The 26,599-nt window shown below is 36.9% G+C and overlaps 1 protein-coding gene across 1 annotated transcript in view; it reads right to left on the bottom strand.

Moving 5' to 3' along the window:
* Positions 1-26,599, bottom strand: part of LOC103263629 (attractin-like protein 1) — a 239,969-nt gene that overhangs the window by 82,930 nt on the left and 130,440 nt on the right. The window lies entirely within an intron of this gene.

Genomic DNA, 26,599 nt, shown 5'->3' with positions numbered 1-26,599 from the left:
TCCGTTTGGTGAGATAAAATGATATAAGATATGTGAAAACACTAGCAAAATCAATGCTTATTTCCTTCCTCCTTCTGTCTTTACAGATCAAATCCTTGTTTTGGAAAGAACATGAACTGAAGTGAGGAGAACTTGGCATTTGGGGAGCAGAAGAGAAAGGACGTTCTTAGCCAAGGAGACATCATAAGCAAAAGCATAGACCTGGGAACATTAGGCTCAAAATGAGAAGCAGTGAGTGTTCTGTTTCTGTGGAGTGACGCTATGCAGGGGGTAGTAGTGGAGAACGGTGGTTTGAGGCCAGATCAGAGACTCCTGGTAGCTTCAGGATGATCCCAAACACCAAAGATATCAATCAAAAGAATAAAAATTTTCCACCACATATATTCAAAAGAATATATTGTTGGCTTGAAAACAATTCAAGAGAAGCAGCCAAAACCTTTTTTGAGCCACATCAGTATGGTATGAAACCAACTGGCCTAGGAGTTAGGAGACCTGAGATCACATGCTGGTTCTGCCAATGATCAGCAGTATACCTTGGGCAAGTTGCAGACCTTCTTTGGGGCTTCTGTTTCTGTATGTGCAAAAGAAAAGGGAAACACTAAATTAATGCATTCATTCAGCTACGTATTGAGGGTCTGTTGTGTTAAACATGTGCTGGACATACAGGAAACTGTGATAAAGAAAGATGGCCCTTGCCTTCATGTTGTTCCCAGTTTAGTTGGGGAGGCCTGAGTGTAATGAGCGGGTTAGAAAAAACGAAAGTTCACCAAATTGCCCCCATTAGGAGATTTGGAAGTCACAGGGGACTGACGGTTTTAATAAAGAAGTGAGTACTGAAGTCAGATTATAGTGGGCTGAGGAATAAATGAAGCTGAGGAATAAATGAATTCTATTGACAAATATCAGATGTTTGTCTGCAAAGAAGATGAAAGAGAAGGTGTAGGAGCCAGAATAAGTTGTAGCCCCAAAGTCTTCTCCAAACCTAAAATACTAAGATGCATATCACTTGAATATGTATATTTAACCTTCCGAGTTAACAGCTTTGAAGGGAGCAGCAACCAATTTGATGTATAAACTCTGTTTGTATAAAAATCACATAGTGGCCTCTTTCCAAGTACTAAAAGGAAATTAAGATCTGGAAATTATTACTGTGAGAACCTATGTAGTCTCAGCATGCAGATATGTTAAAAATGTAAGATGGAAGCTGCGCAAGACAGGGGGCTGAACAAGATGAACTCTAGTTGTTATGCTAATGATGCTGAGATTGGATGAGAGGAAGGAAGACCAGTTCAGTGAGAAAAAAAGGCATAAAAGGAACCCTAAGCAGCCTGCCAGGCTGCTGCTCCTAGGAAGGAGGCTTTGACCTTGTCCTGTACCATTCTTTTGCTACAAAAGATGGTATAAAATAAATGGAAACTTCGTCTGATTATATGACATGAAAAAAACGTTAATGCTTAAGTAGTTAGTTGCTTGATATTCCTAGATGTGTTATCAAGATGACATTAAAGCCAACAAGAATTAGAATTCTATTGTTCTAAAAAAAGAAACAATTGAATTTAACTGTATAAATCAGCTAACATTTTCACTTGAAATGTCTATGTACTTCTTACATTACTCATTTAACAGTGTTAATTTTTTAAAGGACAATTGTGGTTTTATTTTTTAAAAGAAAAAATATAGGGTTTTTTTGCTTCTTGTTTTTTACTCTGTGGACATACAGGAATTTCAGAAAGGTAGTTACTTTAATCTTTGTGGACAGAATTCAAAGTTATTATGTTAAAGGTTTGGATTTACTTTTCTCATTAGCATTTTATTGATTGGACCAATTAGTCTGAGCAAGTCTGAAACTCCCAGGATTTCCTAAAACTGACATCTGTGCCTTCTTTAAGCTGCTGGCGACACATATGATGCAAATTTACCAATTATAAGGCTCAGAGATGGATGTGCATCAGCAGCAGTGAAGCCTTGGGTTTGAATCTGAAGTGCCCTGGGACAAAACAGAAAATAATGTTTGATCTCTGAATTACTCTCTAAAGTCCCTTGTAGTTTTCTTTGTGCTCTTTAAAAAAAAAAAATCATAAAATAGAGCAGATTAAATATAAGCTTAACATACTTCCCATTAGTGCCTTTTTCCTTCTTAGTTTTCTATGTTGTATTTAATACTTCCCTGTCAGGAAAACATTAGAGTGCTGTATAGGGGTTAAAAACATAAACTACAGAGAAGAAACAACACTGGGACCTTATCTTGGCTCTGTCAGTTATGAGAGTTCTGTAACTATGGCAAGTTTTTTGGACCTCAGTTTTCCTAACTTGTACTTAGAGATATTAATATCTATTTTATAGGGTTATTGCAACATTAAATGAGAAAATATAAGAAAACAGTTATTACAGTGATGGAATTAAAGTAAATACCCGATAAATGGTGCTTTTTGTTTGTTGTGGTTTTGGTTTGTGTGTGGGTATCTTTGGACAGTTTCACAAAAAATGTGACTATGTTTTCTAAATTCAGAAAGTTATAATAGAAATTAAATTTGCATTAGAAGCCCTACCTCTTATAATTGTTCAGTACCATCTATGCCAACATATTTTATAAATATTTTAAATAGAAAAGAGCTTTTTAGTCTCATGTCGTGGTCTTGAGGTGCTGAATTATTTAAAGCATTTCCAAAAATTTTAACAAATACATGGTAATACATTATAAGCACAAGGTAATTCTTTGATACATATCATCTTGTTTTAAGGTTTCATTAGTCTTGCACCTAATATAGCATTAGGATTTCTACACTTTTTGATGTATACATCAAATATTTTTAAGTGGAAGGCAGAATTATAGAAAAAAAACCCACAAACAATTTAAAAGTCAGTATTTTAAGAATAAGGCATTCTCATGAACAAAATAAGTTGAACATGTAGTTTAAGAATCAAGGGAAGCTTGGTGGCTCAGCCTGTAATCCCGCGCCTTTGGGAGGCTGAGGTGAGTGGATTGCCTGAGCCCGTGGGTTCGAGACCGCCTGGGCAGCGAGACCTCATCTCTACAATAATCAAAAAATCAGCCGGGCGTGGTAGCGCATGCCTGTAATTCCGGTTACTTGGAAGGCTGAGGCGGAAGGATCGCCAGAGCCCAGCAGGTCGAGGCTGCGGTGGCCGGGAGTGGCCACTGCACTCCAGTCTGGGCGACAGAGTGAGACTCCAACTCAAAAAAAAAAAAAAGAATCAAGGGAAAATTCAAGAGGACAGCACAGAAGTCCCCCCTAAGATGTGCTCATTTTCAGCATCTCATGTGTGAGTGAGCAGCCTAGCAGATTAAGCCTCAGACATTTCAGCAACAGGGAAGCTGGGAATATGGTGTCACACAGACCGGGTTCTAAAATCAGCTCTGCCACTTGATTGCTCTAAAATCTTAAAATTAAAAAATTGAGCAGGGAAAGCTACCTCTCCGAAATGTCATTTCTTTTCATGTGAAATAGGGATAATTTCCCTACAATGGGAGCATGCCTGTAGTATGTTGTTTACGTTCAGGAATACAGTGGGACTAATTAATACACAGAAATGCACGTGCATATAGAAATTCTAGGTTAGTTAGCTTTTGAGTGCTGGCTCAGGAGTCATATAACAAAATAAATATGATTTCTGTGAGAAAATATAGTCTGTGTAGTGTAGATTAACCTTTGGAATATGATCAATTTGTAAAAAAGGACTGACAAAACACTTTTATTAACTTTTTTCTATGATACAATTTTAGAAATATAGAAAAGTTACAAAACGGTACAGAGATTTCATTTTCCCATTACTCAGCTTCCCCTATTAATAACATTCTGGTAATCAGAATACAATGGTCAAAACCAGAAAATGAACACTGATAAAATGCTATTGCATAATCTACAGAATTTATGTGAATTTTACCAGTTTTCTCACTACTGTTTTATTTCTTGTCCACAGTTTAATTCAGGATCTCACTGAATTATCATTAGACTCTAATGTGTTAGTTCCTCAATCTTTTGTGTTTTCTGACTTTTGCACATCTGAAGAGTTCTGGTCATTTTATTTTGCAAACTGTCTCTCAATTTGAATTTGTCCAATCTTTTCTCATGGTTATTTTGGTGTTACACATTTAGGGAGAATACCAAGAGGTGATACTTTTCTCTTCTCAGTCCAAAATGTCAGGAGTATATAATTTCTGTATGTTTTATTACTAGTTATATTAACCTTGATCATTTGGGTAAGGTCATGTTTACTAGGTTTTCTTATTATACATTTACTATTTTTCCCTTTGTAATTATCAAATGTCTTATGAAAGACAGTCTGACTATGCAAATGTGTTGCTTTACATCAAATTTTGTCCTGTTAGCAATTACTACTATGGTATGTGTCTAATGGTGATTTTTCTATTGCCCTTATTCTTCCTACATTCATTGATTCAAATTCTACTATAAGAAAGTGCTTCCTCTTCTCTCCCAGTACTTTATTTATTCAATTATACATCTGTTAATATGGACTCATGGATAGTTAGTTTATTGAATTACAATCCAATACTATACTTATTTATTTGTTCAAGTTGTTCCAGCTTTGGCCAGTAGCTGCTCTTCCAGATTGGCTCCTGTGTCCTTTTACCATGTCTTCATAATTTTTGAGTACTTATTTTCTGGAACCATACGATGTTCTAAACTCAACTTATATTTTTCCTTCTTAGTCCTGGCACTGACCAGTTGCCCCAAGCCCTGATTCCTTTTATTAGAGAATGGTGTTAAAACAAACAAACAAACAAACCAGGATATGGTTGCTAAGTACATTTATTGCTACTGAGGTATCATTGCTTCTAGGTCTTCTGGGTGGGTAGAGTTAAGACACATATGCATATATACGAATACACACGTACACAGCTATATTTCTATATGTGTAGACCTGTATGTGAGTAAATTCATGCTGATCCCTCTAATTCTAATCCAACAAAACAGGATTCATTCTAGTCTTCTCACTCTCTCCAAATGTGTTGTTTTTCTATGGCATTCAGAAAACGATCTCTCATCATCCACAATATATTTACTTTGTTTAATCCCAGCATAGACCATTAAGTGGTGTCAGAATTTGATACTCCATGTCGCTGTTGTAGGATAAACAAATATACAACTATAGTACATATGTGTGTACTATATGCTTTTTTATTCTTTATCACCCATAGTATATTTATTAATATGCAATATATTTAGGTTCATTTTATAAAGTTTGTATTTCATTTTGGGTTCCCCCACAACCTGACTGATTGGGTATGTGAGACATCTCAATGTTTCTTAGCGTCAGATTTATATACAAATGTATACTCTAAGAACTGTCACTTTCTCTTCATTCCCCCATCCTCTCTTTCATTGCCCCATTTTTATACCCCATTTCTACTCTCTTTTCTGTGGGATTTATCTTTCTTCTGCATCTTTTTGCACAATTGTAGATATCTATAGATTTTCTTATTTTATATTTCATATTTCTTACATTAGGGACAACATACTCTAGATATTCTTATGTACTTTACTTTTTTCACTTAACAATATATTCTGAAAATAATTTCTTATTAGTTCATAGAGCTCTTCCTCATTCTTTGCTACAGATACACTGTATTCCATTTGTGGATGTACCATAATTTATTCTTCTACTATCTTTCTATGTATGGTCATTTAGGTTTTTTCAATATTTTGTTATTACAAACAAGATGCTGAAATAAATAACTCATGCCGATGTATTTTCATATTGCTGGAGGTGTGTTTGAGGGAAGATTCCTAGAAGGGGTTGCTGGGTCAAAAAAGTACATGTATAGTTCTGTTAGGTATTGCCAACTTCCCCTTCAGCAGGGCTGTACCAATCTGCATTCTTAGCACACTTTTTAGTTTTCATCAACATAAGAGGAAAGAAATAGTATGTAAGTGATGTTTTAATTTCCATTTCTGAGAAATACTTTTGATGCAGATGGGAAAAGGAGGTTGAGGGGAAGCGCAGATGGACAGGCAAGAGCTGACCAAAGAGCTAAAACGGAACGTAGGAGTGCCCTACCAGACTCAAGTTGCCTAAGAAGCCTGGCAAAAGATCAGAGTTATTCTGAAGCGTCATTCTGAAGCATTAGGGAAAGTGAAAAGCACTAAAGTGATCCACTGGAAATAGAAAGGAAAATGGAATATAAGCTGGAAAGCACTAGGTAATAGATTTTGAAAGATTGCCTTATTTTTACACGCAAGAAAAAGGCTAATAAAATTATGCTTAAAATAGAGAAACTTTAAAAGTACTTGAAAATTCTCAGTGTTAAGGAAAAACTGTGATTTAAAACCTAAAACAAAGGATATAGGAGCCAGGTAGCCTAACAAGGATCAGCAGACTCTATAAATGGATGGTCCAAACAGCAGAAGCAGAGTCTGATGACACACATAGGCCACCCAGAGAAATGATGGGGGCTCTGATCATACTTAAAGCACTGAGAATGAAGAGCCCATGAAACATTCATTTTTTAAGGAAAAGAAAAAGGATGGTGTTAAAAATGATCAAACAATGATCTTATGAATGACCAGACTATCAAAGTGATATTTTTATACATGGTAAAAAATAACAAAAGATCAAAAGAAATCTGCTAAACTTAGAAAAAATTCACATATTGCAAAATAACTAATAGGATTTGTGACAAATCTAGGATAGGCTGAAACAACAGCCCTAGTCAGTAGTGAGGAATCAGTTTAACTTGAACAAAGTCTTCAATCATATTTCATAAACCAAATTTTAGGCCAGAGATTAAGGAAGTTTTTCATTTTTAAAACCCGAGAAACATCTAGAATTAATTCATAGCAAGGTACATATACAAGTACATGACAAAGGGCAGCAGAAAGTCTGAGTTCACAGCTAGCTTAAAAGTTGGACTCTGGGAAATTTGCACCAACAGGCTCAGGGGAGTAAGAGAAAGGAGGAAGATATTTAAGCAAATGTATTGGCCTTCCTTCATGTGTTTGGCACTGTTTAGCCGCTAGGGATACCTGCCCTTGGTTTGCCTGGGTGAAACTGAGACCGAGTAATAAAAATTTATAGTAGTAAATGAAAAAACAAAGTAGTGGACTGAAGATGGGTAGAGATGGGAACGTTTCACAGAGGAGGTCGCCCTTGAACTAGAAATTCTCTTGTTGCAAAATGAGAGGTGTGCATTTGGGGGGAGGGTGAGAATAGGCAGAACAGTCTAGGCGGAGGGACTGGTACCTGTAGGACAGAGGTATGGTGCATTTTCAATAAGTTGTGTTTTGAAAGTCCCTTTGGAATCAAGCATTGTGAAGCATCTAACATCTTCCTAAAATTATATTTGCAGAGAACATCAAATGGGTCACAGGGCATGAGAAAGACATCTGGAAAGATAGGATTAAACTTCAAAAATGACCTTGAAACATCAGAGTAACTAACTAACTAATTGAAACTACTCTTTGTGTGTGTGTGTAAGGAAAACAGTGAGCATAAATACAGAACACAGAATGGCAGAAAAGGTCAGGAGGGGATGGGACAAAAGAGTCCTACTGAACTGCAAGTGGGGAAGCAGCCAGTAGGGCAGGGCAGTTGGTTTAAAAGGGAGGTAGGGCACTGAGAAGCCAACGAGTAGAGCATGAGAGGGCCTTTGGGCTGGCTCTGCCACACAGTAAATGGTGGACTCTGAGGGTGTCTGTCTCTTCAGATAAGTCTTAATTTCCTCATCTGTCAAACAAAGGGACAGAGTCCTTTTATATTTCATGTCTCTTGAGTCAGTAGTATTTGGGAAGGTTAAATGGCATTCTGAGAGTCATGAGATGACCTAAGCAGAAGCCAGGCTCTTTAAAGGCTCAGATAGAAGGACTGGGAGTACAGTACTGAACCTGGACTGAAGGCTGGAAGGTGATTTCAAAACTGCCTTCCATCACGTGATGGATTATTCTAGGGAGCACAGTCAGCTGTTCTCTATTTCTGGAGAGATGGAAACAAGAAGAAAGAGAACAAAAGAAAATGGGTTCAAATTACAGTGAAGACCGTTAAATAGAATGAATTAGTCCCGGAAGTTATAAGCATGCCTTTTGGGAATGTCTTTAGAAACAGTCTGTCTGTCCAAGATGATTCCGGACAGGGTCACCAGCTGTGGCTACAGGCAGTTGGAGGAGCCATATGTCATTTCAGTGCCCTTCCTAGCTCTGTGTTTCTGCAGTTGTATAATATTATGCATAAATAGAGTAATACCAAATTACCCCATTTATACATTTTATGTATCTATTAATATGGACAACAGCTTCCTTTCCATTTTACCAGTAAAGTTTCAAATACAAATGTAACTCGGCCTTTTCCCATTACAGCTCTGCCTTCAGAGTTAATTGCCTCGCAGAACACTTAAAGAGTCATTTTTCATTATGATGGTGAGCAAAGGGAAGGCAGATGGCACAGTCATGTTATTGATTTGACGATCCTTGCCTGGCTTGTTGAATAAATGGAACTGAGTGTATGGTCACTGCATCCAGACTTTTAGGGGCTTCAAGGTTCAATTCAAATTATATCAGACAGCAGGTTCAGGGAACAAGCATCCATTATTCCCTCAGGAATTCTAAATGATGATCCCAGGCACCATGTAGGACTTCTCAAATCTCCTCTGTGGAGTTCTGTAGATCAATTTAAGTCCCAGCTCTTATGGAAGAATATGAGCTCTCTCAAGTTTTGCCAGTGCTTTCACCTGTGTGACATCTGTGAACAAGCTGCCCATCAGTTAGGGTAGTCTGTTCAACTTGTATAGGCTATGCTCATTCGCAAATTATAAAGTAGATAAAAGGAGATAAATTACTTTTGTCAGAGGGTCATTAACTTTTCCCTACAAGCCCTTAGAGAAAGATCATCACGGCCTTAAGGACTTCATGTAATTGCAATCAACATTTACCTTTTATAGAATTAGATTTCTACTTCTGGTGCTTGTTCCTCCACTAGGACTTTCGTTAAGAGTGCAGGAATATTCACATTTGAAATATACCTTTGGTAGATACTATGGGACCATTTTATAGTATAATGCAGGACCTGAGATTAAATCAGCTATCAGCATAGCATGGAGTTTTAATCAAAACGAGAATATACTTCTTTTGGATTTGCTAAAAGAACACTTGCCCTATGAGGTAATCCCTAGAAAAATGTTTATGTGAAAAGGAAATAAGGAATTCCCAGGGTCCCTTGCCCACATTTTATTTCTTTCTTTCTTTCTTTTAGCATTTTACCAGTTTGTTGGCAAGAAGGCATATTTTCTTAAGTCGCTTTATTTTTTCCCTTCTGTCTGCCTTTTCTGTGTTGTCTGTGGCAGAAGTTGTGCAGTACTGCCTGCTGGTAAGAGGTAAATTACATTTTTATCTTTTTCTGGTCAGATTTGGCAACATGCTGTAATAAACAAGAAGGAGGGATAAAAGTCCTTCCTTGGTTCCAGTTCCTTCTCAGCTATAAACTCATTGACCCTAGATAAATCTCTCCCCATCTGTAGCTCTATAGGTTTCTGTTTTACAAAATGTGGGATAGACCTAGTTGATTTCTAAGGACATTTCCCAAATTCTGAAAATTCTAAAATTCTCTGAGATTCAGGATGACACTCATCCATTCTTGTGAAATGCAGAAGGAGGCTGTAATGGCCTGAAGGTTTGTGTCCCACACTCCATAAAATGCTTACATTGAAGTACCAATATCTATAATCCCAGCACTTTGGGAGGCCAAGGTGAGAGAACTGCCTCAGCCCATGGGTTTGAGACCAACATAGGCAACTTGGCAAGACCTCATCTCTACAATAAATAAAAAAGTTAGCCAGGCATGGTGGTGCATGCCTGTAGTTCCAGCTACTTGGAAGACTGAGGTGGATTGCTTGAGCCCAGCAGGTCGAGGCTGGGGTGGCCATGAGCATGCCACCGCACTCCAGCCTGAGTGACAGAGTAAGACTCCAACTTAAAACAAAACAAAACAAAACAAAACAAAACAAACAAAGAAGAAATCAGAGCCCTTTCTCTTTCTGCTGCATGAGGATAACAGCAAGAAGGTGACCAACTGCAAAACAGGAAGAGGGCCCTCACCAAATATCAAATCTGCCAGGCACCTTGATCTTGGACTTCCCAGTCTGCATAACATGAGAAATAAATGTATGTATGTATGTATGTATGTATGTATGTTTGTTTTAACTGATTTATCTCTGTTTTCTTATGATTTTTATTTTTATTTTAAAGATGTGGGGTACAATTCAGGATTAGGTATACAAGTGATCATCGTACAGATAAAGTTTGAGCCTCCCTTTGGTCTCCACTTTGCCTGCTTTGAGGTTAGGCACCCTTATTAATGTTATGTGTCCTCCCACTACCCGGCAGCTTCCAGCTACCATCAATCTCTTTCTTATAGTATTATGGTAAATGATCAGGGTCCACTTATGAGTGAGAACATGTGGTACTCAGTTCTTTGTTTCTGTGACAATTCACTGAGTATTACGGACTCTAAATCCATCCAAGTTGTTACAAAGTTCATATGTTTGTCCTTCTTTATGACTGCATGATATTCCACCATGTATATGTGTCACTTTTTTTTTATTCAGTTCAGTTTCAATGGATAACATGGTTGGTTCCATGTTTTTGCTATTGTGAATAGTGCTGCAATAAACATGCATGTGCAGGTATCGTTTTTGTAGAATTATTTGAGCTCCTCCAGGTATATTCCCAGTAAGGGGATTGATGGGCCATATGGAAGGTCAATTTCTAGTTCTTTCAGCAATCATCACACTGTTTTCCATAGAGATCGACTAGTTTGCACTATCGCCAGCAGTGTAGAAATGTTCCCTTTACTCTGCATCCTCCCCAGCATCTGTTGTTGTTTGTTTTATTAATGATGGCCATTCTTACTGGAGTTAGATGGTATCTCAATATGGTTTTGATTTGCATTTTCCTGATGATCAGTGAGGCTGAACACTTTATCATGTGATTGTTGGCTGCCCATATGTCTTTTGAGAAGTGTCTATTCATGTCTTTTGTCCACTTTTTAATGGGGCTGTTTGTTTTTTTCCTTTCAGCACATTTGAGTTCCTTGTAGATCCTGGATGTTAGGCCTTTGTCAGATATACAGTCGGCAAATATTTTTTCCCATTCTGTGGACTGTCTCCCTGCTTTTTTGATGGTTTCTTTTGTTTTGCAGAAGCTTTTCAATTTAATGAGGTCTCTACTTGTCTATCTTATCTCTTATGGCATGGACATCTGGGGTTTTGGCCAGAAACTGGATTCCCATAAGGATGTCTCTTGTGTTTTCTAAGATTCTTATAGTTTCAGGTGTTATATTTAGGTCTTTGATCACATCCTTAGCCATAAATCAGGCATAAACAAATTTCATTAGATCAAAATACTGCCATGTACCTTCTCAGAGTACAGTGGAATAAAAATAAATATCACCACCAACAAAATTCCCCCCAAATCCACAAAGTCATGGACAGTAAACAACATGATGCTAGTGACTCCTGGGTCAATACAGAAATCAAAACAGAAATTAAAAGATTACTGAAAACAAATGAAAATGAAGGAACATCTTACCAAAACCTCTGGAATGCCATGAAAACAGTTCTAAGAGGGGAATTTATATCTCTATGAACACACAACAAAAAATGGAAAGATCACAAGTTAACAGCCCAACAAATCACCTAAGGGAGCTGGAAAGGCAAGACCACCAAAACCCTAACTTTAGCAGAAGAATCCAGATAACCAAAGTAAAAGCTCAAATAAGGGACACAGAAGACAAAAATACCATAGAAAAAAGTCAACAAATAAAAAACTGGTTCTTTGAAAGGATAAACAAGATTGATGGTCCCCTAGACAGAACAACCAAGAAAAAGAAAGAAAAAGTCCAAATAAACAATCAGAAAGCAAAAGTTCAAATCACAACTCACCCTAAAAAGACACAAAATATTATCAGAGTTTACTGTGCACACCTGTATGGAAACAAACGTGATAACCTAAATGAAATAGAGGACTTTCTGACATCACACAACCTCCCAAAGTTGAAACAAGAAGACACTGAGACACTAAATAGACCAGTAAAAGCTCTGGACCAGATGGCTTTCCAGTGGAATTCTACAAAACATACAAGGAGGAACTGAAACCGATCCTATTGAAAGTATTCCAGGCAACTGAGAAAGACAGAACTCTCCCCAAATAATTTTATGAAGCTAACATCACACTGATACCTGAACCAGGTAAAGATCCAACAAAAAAAGAGAACTACAGGCCAATATCCCTGATGAACATAGATGCAAAAATTCTCAACAAGATTCTAGCAAATTGGATCCAACAACACAATTCAAAAATCATCCACCATGACCGTAAGCTTCATCCCCAGGATGCAGGGCTGGTTCAACATCTGCAAGACCATGAATGTAATAAAATACATCAAGATATATAAAAACAAGAACCACATGATTATATCATTAGATGCAGAAAAGGCTTTTGGTAAAATCCAGCATCTCTTTCTTGATAAAAAAACCCGTGAACAGATAGGCATAGAAGCAACATACCTCAAAATAGTAAGCACCATCTACAATAAACCCACAGCTAGCATATTGCTAAACGGACAGAAACTGGAAGCATTTCCTCTGAAAACTGGAATAAAACCAGGTTGCCCACTCTCACTCCTCTTGTTCAATATTATGCTTGTTGTTAAAGCCACCCAGAGTATAGTATTTTATTGTAGCATCCTGCACTGAGTAAGGTGGTAAACTTAACCCCCCAAACATACATAAATTAGGACTATTTAATTCATGACCAATTAAAAGTAAAAATTGTTACCAATTGGTAGTTTTCCATAGACCACCAGGTATAATGTAGGGCCCCACAATTTACCCTTAACATTTTATTTCTACCCACAAAATTTTTATTTTGTTGTTTTGTTCCTTCAAATTAGCTTGCTTATTGCAACACATCTTGATTTCCCTCTTAGGCTTTGTACGTTGATCTGTTGAGTTTCAATTTTTTTTTTTTCTCTTTGACTACAGTAGTTATTTACCAGTCAATTCTAGAAATACCAAAAAGGGATGGCAGATGATAAAGAAGAAAAAAGAAATGAAAATGTGTTGACCATGTTTTAGTGCTGGTGGTCTCGTTCTCATGTCCATAAATTCTAACTTTTTATGTGGGTTTTTCTAATTGCTCAATCTTGGGTTAACTCTTAGTGTTAACTAATTTCTGCAGCATATTTAATTAGCCATGTTCACTATTCTTCAAGTTTCTCATCTTTATTTTCTTCTTTGTTTCCTTCACACATGAATTGATTTTTTTCCATTAACAGTGATACAAAGATAAATTTAAAAATCTGAAATTTGAGGACCATGGCCATGTTACTTCACAGTGACACTGGTCAGTTAAAAAAAAAAGCATGTGCTATTTCTCCTCACCCCTCCCAAAAAAAGAAAAAGAAAAAGTTTAGAAAGAGTACCTTGATGTAATACTTTTCTGGTTTTAAATTCTGGCTCCATAATTATTTACTGTGGGGCTGTAGCCAAGTTACTTAACATCTATGAATTACAATAAAGTAAGATAGAGAAACAAATGGTTATTTAGAAAACCATAAATATATTTACTATGTATCAAGTGGAGTAGATTGTCATAAAGGTCTTTATCCTTTTTGTCTTCCCTTTGAATAGACTAAGGAGGAGTAGGAAGAAGAGAAGTTAGTCTTGCTGTCTCAGAAGTGACAAGCAGAAGAAAACCTGCATAAAAGTGAGCCCATGCAGTTCAAACTCATGTTGTTCAAGAGTCGACTGTATATACTTTATAGAGTTATGATAATTCAAGGAATAGTATGGAGAATAGAATAGACTCACAATAAATACTATGTGTTGATGACAATGACTACAACAATTGATAGTTTTTGTCAGATAAATTTTTTGTCCTCAGTGTAACTAATATGTGGACATTTATTCCATAAGATTCAAAGTAATTTATTTTTCTGGTCACAAAATATATAACTGAGTTGTACTCTTTCAAACTTAAATCAAATGGTTTTACAAATTATTATTTGATTTTCAAATCATGAAATAGAATGACTTTATGATAGATTTAATGCTATTATTTTGGAAATACAAATCGCTTTATTGTTTTGTGTCATCTTTCACTAATATTCACATGCTCGTTGAACCTTAAATCTAAAAAACTAAGTTTTAGTAGTTATGATCCATCAAAAGTATAGTTTTGAGTTTGATTTCAGTCCCCAAGGTATGCAGCTTGAATCCTACATGAATAATAAAAACATAAAATTAAAGCTATCAAGATTATGAGCCTGAAGCAAAATTTTACCTAGAAAAGTTTATATTTGTATAATATATATCTTTTCTTTATCTTTTTTGGTGAAGAAGTTCTATAATTTAAAGATAATTAATTATATTTACCAATTAAAGATTTACTAAGCAACTACTAAATACCAGGAATCTGTTAGCAGCTGGGGATTCAAAGATAAAATAAGACATATCCACTGTCCTCAGAGAACTTACTACCTGGGAAGAAAGTTAAGAAAAGTACACAGTGACTTTGATTATGTCAGAAGGCAGTAAAAAAGTGCACCAGCATAGCCTATGGAATTTCAAGGAGAGTGAGGTCATATTTGTATAGATGGGACTGAAAAGGCCTCATGAAGAGGAAATGGCATTTGAACTGGGCTTTGAAAACAGGCAGCTAAGAGGCAGAAAGCAATTCAGGTATAAGAAATAACAGAAATTATGAAAGAGCATCAAATATACTCATAGAATCTTAAGAAGAAAAACATGTGTGGAATCATATGCCTAGCAGCAATCACAAAGACATTCTATTAAGTCATCTTTCTCATTTTATTGATGAGAAAACTGAGGGGTCTGAGAGGTTACAATCATTGCCCAAGGGCCCCCAGCTAGCTAGTGGTGCTGTGCAGGCAGGCATTAGTAAAGGTTCTATGGGTACTGAATTTGGAAAGGAGGTTGAAGAGAGGTCAAGGAGGGTCTTTCATTTCAGAGTAAATGTCAAGACTTATTTCAACAGGCAATGAAAAGTCTGCAAAGGTTTATGAGGAAGGGAGTGATATGACTAGAACTGTGTTTTTCTTTGGCAGCAATCCAGGTAAGAGGCAACAAAGCATGGAGGGAATAAGAATGGAAGAAAGAAGATGTCTGTTCTATCTGCTTCGGGGTAAAATCTGTGGAACTTCATGATTACTTAGAGGTGAAAGGGAAGAAAAGCTAACTTGAAGGTTTCAAACATGAGACACTCTGAAACAGACTTCACAAAAACAGTCAAGTCAGGGGAGAAGAGCTGGGCTGGGCAATAATGAGAGGTGATGGGGAGAGTGGAAGGAAAGGTGACAATATCTGAACTATAGGAAAATCAGGTTGCTACCGTTCAGCAGGTAAGAAGTGTTGGCTGAAGACCTATAAGATTGGGCGTTAGCTGCAGAGAAGTTCCCCTAAGTGAAGAGGGTATAAGAAGCTGTCTAAGGACCAAACATACTAAGAAATTTGGGAACTAGATTTCATTAACACAATTATTAATTTTTTAAAAATTTAAGTAGGGATGCTAATTATGTTTAGTCACTAACAAGCAATAAATGCCCACCTGTGTTGAAGGGACAGATAAAGTTGACAGTGCAGAGGGGAGGTACTCTATAACTATTGCCTCTAAGTATATTCTAAGTAGGAACCTGAGATCCATCAAGTCACAAAACACCAGAAGAAAAGAAAGTTTCCAGAAGTTTAGGAGGTAAAGTGGGGAATATTCAACAGGCAAGGACTGCAGAGAAATGACAGCAAGTGAAAACTGAGGACAGGGCATTTTAATTACTCTGTTCACCACTCTGTTACTTCTGTGGACAAATATTAAGCTTAGCAACTACACAAGTACATCTGTTATATTTCATCTCTCCATTGTTTGTTCATAGCACTTAACACAATCTGTAATTATGAGTTTATTTGCATGATTATTTGTTTCCTGTTTATCTCCACATAGGCTGTAGCCTCTCTGAGGGCAGGAATTGTTTTGTTCACTACTGTGTATTCAGTGCTGGCACGTAGCAGACACTTTAAAATATTTCTTGAATGAATAAATGTTGTAAATGAGGATTCACAATAACTTATATTTTGGATAGAAGACAAAATTATTTTCTTCTGTTGACTTTAGGATCTTCTTAATATTAGATAGTTTTTGACACAGAGTCATATTTATTAGCAATAATCTCAGCCTTTTGTTCTTATCTTTGTTGTTTTCCGGGTTCTCTGCCTAATTTTGAAGTTCATTTTTTACAAAGTGCCCACTTTTTCTTTTTTCTTTATGAAGATACATATAGTAGCTGTAAACGATATTTGGATTTGAGGCTAAAGGGTAACCAACATGCCCGATTTTTATAATGAAGTTTTGATACAATTCAGTAGTTCTATTTCTTATTCCAGCCACCTCTAACAAAGAAAGTGCTAAGATTGTATCAACAGATGTGTTTCTGCAAGTGTGAAGATATGGCGGCAGAATTATGAAAGGGAAACAGAGAGTCTAAAGGAATAGAAACTCCAGAGGCTTCCGGAAAAATGGAATTTTGCTTTAAAAAAAAAAAAAGCTGGTTTCAGAGAGAAGAGTACCACACGGTAAGCCAGCAGACCTGGAGTCTGTTCCCAATCCATCTCTGAGCTCACAGGGAATGCTCTAACTCTCAGTGGTAGTATGAGATTCTTCTTACTCACTTTTACAAGAGAGGCACTACTAACCATCTACATCTTTCAAACATGCTAAGAAAATTGGGAATTAGATTTCAGTAACACAATTATTACTTCTTTAAAATTTAAGGAGTGATGCTAATTATTTTTAGACACTAACAAGCAATATATGTGAAAATAAAGTTTTCCAACTGGTCCTAAGAAGCTGGAAACATAAGTTAAGGTACCACTAAAAAGCAAGTTATTTGGTCTCTCTACTCCGAAATGGTAGGACTTAGCATAATTTGGAGTAGAATTTGTACAATGTGGTTACAGTAAAATGCATCCTAGGAATCTAACCCAATACCATCATTTTATACTTGAGACAATAGGACGCAGAGACTAAAAGATTTGCCTATGGTCACACAGCTAGTCAGTGGCAGAGCTGGGTCTAGACCTTAGTGCTTGTGACTCCAAGTACAGAGCTCACAAATACAAGCTTAAGTTCTTTTCCTGTGACTGTATGCCCCAATGCTTAGCAGACATTTTCTAGGTCCCTCCTCTTTGATTCTGGAGTTAAAGCATTTTTAGAAATGTGGGTAATCTGGAATACATACCCCTGTGTCCTTATCCACAGAAGCACACTGGATAAGCCAGGGGGAGAGTCACACAGGCTGAGGATCCAATGGCCCTGGGTTTGAATTCTAGCTCACCTATATACTAGTTGTATTAGCCTTGGGCAAGACACTTAATGTCTCTAGAATTTCAGTTTTTTTACCTTGTAAAAGTGAGACAATCATCCTCACAGCCATGAAGAGGATTAAACCAATGAATATATATAAAGCTCCTAATATGATACCCAGCATTACTGGTTCTTTTTCCCCTTCCTTTTTAAAAAAAATTTAATTATCAAGCTTGTTTCTCCCGTTTCGGTGTTGTTACCTTGAATCGCCAGCAGGTAGTGAAAGACAACAAACAAACAGGAACAACTCTGTAAGAACCTTATGACAGGGATCAACTCTTGCATTTCAATTATTAGCCTAAATGTGAATGGACTAAATGCACCATTGAAAAGACATAGAATGGCAAAATGGATACAATATCATCAGGCAACAATCTATTGCCTTCAAGAGACTCACCTCACTAGAAAGGACACCCACAGACTCAAAGTAAGAGGATGGAAAACAAACTTTCAGGCGAACAGAATACAAAAGAAAGGAGGAGTAGCGATCTTAATTTCAGACAAAATACCCTTCAAGCTATTAAAAATCAAAAAAGATACAGAAGGCCACTACATAATGATAAAAGACTCAATCCATCAACAGGAAATATCTATCCTAATGGAACCTCAATGTGACTTTGGACCAAATGGACTTAATTGATACCTACAGAACACTCCATCCAAAGACCACAGAATACACATTCTACTCATCACCACATATTCTAAGATCAACCACATACTCGGATATAAATCAAGCATAAGCAAATTTAAAAGGACCGAAATTCTGCCATGTACCTTCTCGGACCACAGTGGAATAAAAATAAACATTGACACTAACAAAGTCTCCCCCAAACCCACAAAGACATGGACACTAAACATCATGATGCTAAACAACTCCTGGGTCAATGATGAAATCAAAACAGAGATCAAAAGATACCTGGAAACAAATGAAAATGAAGAAACATCTTACCAAAATCTCTGGGATGCCCTGAAAGCTGTAGTAAGAGGGGAACTTATACCCTACAAACACACATGAAGAAAATGGAAGGAACAGAAATTCACAACCAACCAAGCCACCTAAATTAGCTGGAAAAGCAAGACCACAAAAACTCTAATTTCAGCAGAAGAATCCAGATCACCAAAATAAAAGCCCAAATCCAGGACATAGAAGACGAAAAGATAATACAAAAAATCAATGAAACAAAAAGCTGGTTCTTCGAAAGGATAAACAAGATCGATGGTCCCCTAGCTAGACTGATCAAGAAAAAATGAGAAAAAATCCAAATAAGCACAATCAGAAACACAAAAGATGAAGCCACATCTGACCCTGAAGAAATACAAAAGATCATTAGAGACTACTACGTACACTTGTATGGAAACAAACTTGAAAACCTTAAGGAAATGGAGGACTTTCTGACGTCACACAACCTACCTAGGTTGGAACAAGAAGAAATTGAGACCCTAAATAGACCAATAACAATCAAGGAAATCGACTACGTAATAAGAAAACTTCCTACAAAAAAAAGCCCTGGTCCAGATGGCTTTCCAGCAGAATTCTACAAGACATTTAAGGAGGAGCTGATACCAATCCTACTGAAGGTATTCCAGGCGATTGAAAAATATGGAACTCTCCCCAAATCATTTTACGAAGTCAACATCACATTTATACCCAAGCCAGGTAAAGATTCAACAAAGAAAGAGAACTACAGGCCAATATCTTTGATGAACATAGATGCTAAAATTCTCAACAAGATCCTAGCAAACCAGATTCAGCAATACATCTCAAAAATCATCCACCATGACCAAGTAGGCTTCATCCCTGGGATGCAAGGTTGGTTCAACATTCGTAAAACCATAAATGTAATTAAATTCATCAACAGATGTCAAAACAAAAACCACATGATCATATCATTAGATGCAGAAAAAGCTTTTGATAAAATCCAGCACCACTTCTTGATAAAAACCCTCGAACATCTAGGCATAGGGGGAACATACCTCAAATAGTAAAAGCCATCTACTAGAAAACCACAGCCAGCGTACTCCTAAATGGACAAAAATTGGAACCGATTCCCCTGAAAACTGGAACTAGACAAGGATGCCCACTCTCACCCCTCCTGTTCAACATAGTATTGGAAGTCCTGACTAGAGCAGTCAGAGAAGAGGAGGCAATCAGGGGTATCCAAATAGGAAAAGAGGAAGTCAAGTTATCTCTTTACAGATGATATGATTGTGTACCTTGAAAACCCAAGAGAATCTGTCAAAAGCCTCCTTACATTGATAAAGGCCTTTGGCAAAGTCTCAGGATACAAAATAAATGTCCAAAAGACAAGCGCATTTCTCTACACCAATAATAAACAAACAGAAACCCAAATCAAAAACACAATTCCATTCACAATAGCCACAAAAAAAAAAGAAATACCTTGGCATCTTTCTAACCAGAGACGTGAAAGACCTTTACAATGAAAATTACCAAACACTGGCTCAAAGAAATCAAGGATGACACAAACAAGTGAAAAAATATCCCATGCTCATGGATTGGAAGAATCAACATTGTGAATATGTCCATCTTACCTAAGGCAATCTACAAATTCAATGCAATACCCATCAAATTACCAGCAACATTCTTCTCAGACCTAGAAAAAACAACACAGGAATTCATATGGAAACACAAACGTCCAAGAATAGCCAGAACAATCCTCAGCAAAGAAAACAAAGCAGGTAGTATCACATTACCAGACTTCAAACTTTACTATAAAGCTACAATCATCAAAACAGCTTGGTATTGGTACCAGAACAGGCATATAGATCAATGGAATAGAATTGAGATTCCAGAAGCAAAACCTCAATTTCTCAACCAACTCATCTTCGAAGAAGCCCCCACCTCCTACCACTGGGGAGAGGAGAACCTATTCAGAAAATTGTGCTGGGAAAACTGGCTGACCACATGCAGAAGATTGAAACAGGACCCCTATCTATCCCCATGCAAAAAGGTTAACTCCAAATGGATCAGAGACCTAAATGTAAAACCTCAAACCATAAGAACCTTAGAAAAGGAAGGAAATAACCTCATGGAAATCAGAACTGGCTTCCAATTCCTGAACAAAACCCGAAACCCACAGGTCATAAGAGAGAAGAAAGACAAGTGGGACCTCATTAAACTGACAAGCTTCTGCAAAGCCAAAGAAACCATCAAGAGAGCAGGGAGACAGCCTACAGACTGGGAAAAAGTATTTGCCAACACCAGGTCTGACAAAGGCTTAACATCCTGGATCTACAAGGAACTCAAATGTGCTGAAAAGAAAAAAACCAAACAACCCCATTATAAAATGGGCAAATGATATGAACAGACACTTCACAAAAGAAAACATCCGAGCAGCCAACAAACACATGAAGAAATGCTCAACCTCACTAATCATCAGAGAGATGCAAATCAAAACCACACTGAGATACCACCTAACCCCAGTCAGAATGACAATTATCAACAACTCAAAAATTAACAGCTGCTGGAGAGGGTGTGGTGAAAAGGGAACACTTCTACACTGTTGGCAGGAGTGCAAACTAGTGCAACCTCTGTGGAAAGCAGTGTGGCGATTCCTAAAAGCTCTAAAAATCGACCTTCCATATGACCCTGCAATCCCCCTACTGGGAATATACCCTGAAGACCTCAAATCACTCTCTAAAAAAGATACCTGCACACGTATGTTTATCGCAGCGTTGTTCACAATAGCAAGAACCTGGAAGCAACCATACTGCCCATCAAAAGAGGACTGGATTAAAAAAATGTGGTACATATACATGATGGAATACTACGCAGTCATAAAAAAGAACAAAATTCTGAATTTCGCAGCAACCTGGATGGAACTAGAGTCTATAATACTGAGTGACCTCTCACAGAAACAAAGATCCAAGTACCACATGTTCTCACTCATATAATGGACCTTGAACATCCAATGTAATACTATAAGAAAATGACTGACGGTACTAGGAAACTATGAGGCGGGAGGGGGATGGGATTAATAGTCGCAAATATCTGTCTGGGGATGAGGAAACACCTCTTATCAACAGGGTGCCTGAATGAAACGTAATTGTACACCTAACCCTTAACTGTACCCCAGAAAATCATAATAAAAAATATTCATTAAAAAATAAAAAAATTTAATTAAACCAAAGTTCTCTTTTTTTCATCATTATAAACAGGAAAGGTATCCATTATACTGTGGGTAAACTATCATTTTAAACATTATATGATATTTCTAGATTATTCAAAATAATCTGATCATCCTTTGATGCATTTCAAAGTAGATTCAGAAGTAGATTTCTACTGCTAAGGCTAAAGTAGAAAATTTCAAAACCTTACGCTTTCCATTGATATTCTTTCTGGCAATATCAGAGTTAACCATACATGAGCCAGGATCATGGAAAAATTCTACTTTTAGTTGGAGTACACAGATTCTTTTTGGCAGGGGACACTTGAGTCACTGGGATTTTTAATCCATTGAGAAAAGTTAATCTTCTCATTAGAAAGAATCCATAAACTATGAAATCCATAATCCTCCATCACAAAGTGACAGCAGTCATTATCCTTTTCAATTTATGCTTTTGAAGAGCTCTTTTTGCTTTGTCCACATTTCATCTTAATGTGATTCTAAAACACTTGGGGACTGTGCTGTCCTGGGTGATTGGAGACATGTTTGGTTGTTTAGTGTCGTGCAGCAGTGTTACTTAATGTGCCCTGTTTTCCTGGGGATGTCAATCTTTCAACCACTTTGAGGTCAGAAAAGAAAGTGGCTGCATGGTGAACATATGCATAAACAACAGCATAAATCCCACATTAGCCAAAGAGAGTCTGGCATGGTTGGTGGTGGTTGCTCACAGGAAATATAGAAATGAAGCCGCAGGTTTACTGGGTGTGGAAGCAAAGAACTAATTAGTCCAGCTCTAGGAATGCCAAAAGCCTATTTAATATCTTTTGCCTTACTAGTCTAAGACACCCAAGGGGAGAATTACTCACAAGCACCTAAATTTATTATATTAAAAAGAAATGTTAGTGCATGGGTAATCTAAGGGATATATCTGCACAGCTTTCTTTTGACCTCTGATAACAGCCATAAAGAAAGGAGTTCACACATTTCAGACAGACACTGAAAGGGCCATGTCTAATCTTTACTGGCTAAATAGTACTGGAGTAGCTGCCGTTGGAGAGAAAATAAAGTCCAAAGACAATGCCATTTTTTTAATTAAAAAAAAATCACTAGCTGCTACTGAAAGGAGGTAGTCAAACCAGCACCTGCAAATTTTGGTATCACTCATTTTTTTTTAGTGCTGAAATTCCATTTCTGAGAGAAAACCATGATGTTCATAGGATGCTTCAGCCTTCCCTTTATCCCCAAACTCATTCTTCTCTTAAATGCTTTTAGCCATGCCAATGCAGAGTGCACATGACACCGACATTTAGGAAGCTATATTTCAAAAATGGGCCTGACAAAAAATGTTGATACTGTGAAAAATATTGCAAGAGGACTTCTAATCTAATAATGAATGCTAATTTAACCACTAAACAGATATCCTCACATTTGGAAATGTAAATGGCCCAAGAGCCAAGAGAAAACTCCTGGCACCTTGTCCTCCACACTGTGGGGATGGGGTCAGGAGTCTGCCCATGAAGCTCCACCCCCACCTCCTTCCTAACTCTCCCAAGGTCTCACCCTGCACCAATACTGAAGGAGGCTTGACAGGACAGAGGGATTCTAGGATGGGAATCTGGGAAACAATAAATGAATTCTAGTCCAATAGCTCATTTTACTGATGCTAACTGAAGCTCACAGATGGAAGTGGTTGCTCCAGGTCATATCTCCCAGGTCTCTCATCATCATCATCATCAAAGCATTTATGAACTTCTTTCTATGTGTAGGGCACTGTGATAAGCACAAGCATACATACAGACTTTCTGTGAAGATATAAAATAAGCCAAACTCTAGCAATTAATAACCAGTGTCAGCATTTCCCTCCCAAGAGCCAATATGTTTCCCAAATAATTATCGGAATGTATTTCCTCTCAAATATTGGATGATACTATGTTAAATTTTGATTGGCTATACAAACACTAAATATTTTTATGAAAAGAGAAAAAATACTCATTTAGTTTGTATATTGTTCTCAGTGTTTGCCATGTTTAGGAAAAATCTATATGATAACATTAGGAAATTTCTCTCTATAGATATAACTTTTTTTTTTTCAGTGATGCCAAGAGCTTTTCATTTCCCAACATTTTAATATTAAAAAATTTAGGTCAGGCATGGTGGCTCAAGCCTATAATCCTAGCACTGTGGGGTGCCATGGTGAAGGAATTATCTGAACCCACAGGTTCTAGAACAGCATGGGCAACTTGGCGAAACTTCATCTCTACAGTAAATAAAAAAATTAGCTGGGTGAAGTAGTGAGTGCCTGTAGTTATGGCTACTAAGAAGGCTGAGGCAGAAGGATCGCTTGAGCACAGCTGGTCAATGCTAGGGTGGCCATGAGAGTGCCCACTGCACTCCAGTCTGGGCAATGAAGTGAGACTCCAACTCAAAAAAAACCCCAAAAACTAAAAATAAACATATGAAAAAGTTGAAAGAATTTTATAATGAACAACAGAGTTCCCAGAACTACATTCTACCATTAACTTTTACTTACTTTACAACATATCTGTCCATCTGCCCATCTTAACTATCCATTCATCAACATATCATATGTTCTTGATGCATTTCAAAGTAGATTCAGACAGTAGATAATTCTATATTTTAAAGAAGTAGAACCAGAGTCTTCTTATTCCTATAAGAATAGCTTGAAAAATTTATTAGATTTTTTAAAAACAAAGAACAAGCTCATCCTGAATTATGCACACAGATTCATAATAGTCTAATCTTCAGGCTCTGTTAAAAAAAAAAAAATATATATATGGTAAGCTATTTCATGGTTTTGTCTACCTATATCAATCCGGTAGACATTGTCAGTACTCATCCAAATGCTTAGCTTTGTGAAGACATAGACTGCTGACTGCAGAGAAATAAACTCTCTGTTACAGATCATCAGGAAAAATTACCTGAAATGTTAGTGATAAGTAATTTTTTTCCTTTGTTTTACATTCTGGTATCCCTCCTCCCCAACTATTCCCTGAGCATAGAAATACAGTACTTTCTATGCTTCACTCTTCTCCTTCATAAAGGGAGTTTTATAATACCTGTCTCACAGTCTTGTCATGAGGATCAAATGTGAAAAATAGAAGAACATTTTATAAAGAGTAAAGCACTACACATAACTAAGATAATATTATCACTAGAAATCATACTGCAGCAGTAAGAAAACACAGCTAGATAATGGTCTACACTACTACCTGACTCATTCAAATCAGTCAAAAAGGATTTCAAAGGTTAAAGGGACAGAATATTGGCAGTTGCCTTCACTCTGCCCGTCAGTAAGTCATCTTGTCAAGGACCTAGAAGAACCTTGGTGTATATCACATAGACTTGTTTTCATTAGTGAAGTGTTTGTTTTGGAAATCATCCCAGTTTTAAAACAATATTTCCATTAGCTAGGCACAGTACCTATAATTATCCATCTTATCTGACCAGTGCCAAACTATTCTATTTATTGTATCCCATTTACCTTGGTGGTGCTGAAAGGAGAAAAGAGACATTCAGTCAATTGTATAAGAAGGTGCAGAGAATGTTTATTTCTTTGAATAAACATCTACAAATGAACTTTGGATAGAAATTCCTGCAATGAGATATCATCAAATACTGTGAATGATGAGTCTGAAGGTGATGGAAACTCTCTGCTTCCATATATGGAAAAATTCTGTTACACGAATATCTAATATTTACAAGGTATAAGTTAGTGTATTTTCCATTTTTTTGAATCTGGTTGAACATAAATCAAGAAAGTGGGGAGCAGTTTCAAAGCCAACTCGGGAAGCAAGAAAAGATAAAATAAGCAGAGAGGCAAGTCACTCATTAATTACTGTTGCTAAGAACTTGCCAGATCTCTGGTGCTTTATTTTATGCTTGCAAGGCATTGAAGACAAAGATAGATTTGAAATCAACCTCACCCTCAAAAAGCACCCATTCTAGTAAGGGTAGAATAGAGACAAAGATCAGGAAACAGAAAGATTCAAAATTGTAAACAGAATAGGATATGAAAAAGAGACAAATAAACTTGATTTATTATTTAAGTACAAATTCTAATCAATCATGAGCATGTTTAGAATGTGGACAGTATCATAGCAATGAGAGGAACTCTAAGAGGATAAGTATAATCACCCTCAAACCCAAAACATGCTTTTCACATAGGAAAGGAAGAATCAGAACAGTTTGGCTTTGTCCATCTAAGACAGAGGGTTCCCCTGGCTCGTAAACTCCATCTGTCTGGTGCTAAAATCAAGAACATAATGACTTACTGAGGTGGTTGCATCAAGCTGTCTGACACTGCTTGACATATCAAACCTACCATTTCCCTAGTTTGGTTCTTTATTCACAGAGTAAACTTTTTTTTTTTTTCATTTGGGAAGACTCTTGTTTATTTCCATAAAACTAATAATAATCATCACAATATCAATAGATTTAAGAAAAATATCAATTTGATTTCATTGAAGGAAACAAATGTAAAATGATATTGGGGAATAATTTGGCTGTAAAAGATAATTTTGGTGATTCTCTTTTTTTTAACTTTTTTATTTTAAAGATGTGGGTACAAGTCAGAATTAGGTATATAAGTGGTCATCGAACAGGTAAAGTTTGGGTCTCCCTTTAGTCCCCACTTTGCCTGGTTTGAGATCAAGTATCCTTATTGATGCTGTATCTCCTCCCACCTCCCACATCCACCCCAGCATTATCCGCTACTGCCAATCCCTTTCTTATAGTATTATGGTAAATGTTCAAGGTCTTCTTATGAGTGAGAACATGTGGTACTCTGTTCTTTGTTTCTGTGACAGATCACTGAGTATTATAGACTCTAAATCCATCCAAGTTGCTGTAAAGTCCCTATGTTTGTCCTTCTTTATGACTGTGTAATATTCCATTGTGTATATGCACCACAGTTTTTTTTATCCAGTCCAGTTTTGATGGGCAGCATGGTTGGTTTCACGGCTTTGCCATTGTGGATAGTGCTGCAGTAAATATGCATGTGCAGGTATCTTTTTTGTAGAATGATTTGAATAGACACTTCTCAAAAGAAGACAT

The sequence above is a fragment of the Carlito syrichta genome, unplaced genomic scaffold, assembly GCF_000164805.1.
Source record: "Carlito syrichta isolate Samal-C Ts95f unplaced genomic scaffold, Tarsius_syrichta-2.0.1 Scaffold305195, whole genome shotgun sequence".
In the NCBI taxonomy this organism is placed as follows: Eukaryota; Metazoa; Chordata; class Mammalia; order Primates; family Tarsiidae; genus Carlito; species Carlito syrichta.
The sequence above is the reverse complement of the archived record's forward strand: the minus strand, read 5'-3'. Positions and strand labels throughout refer to the sequence as shown.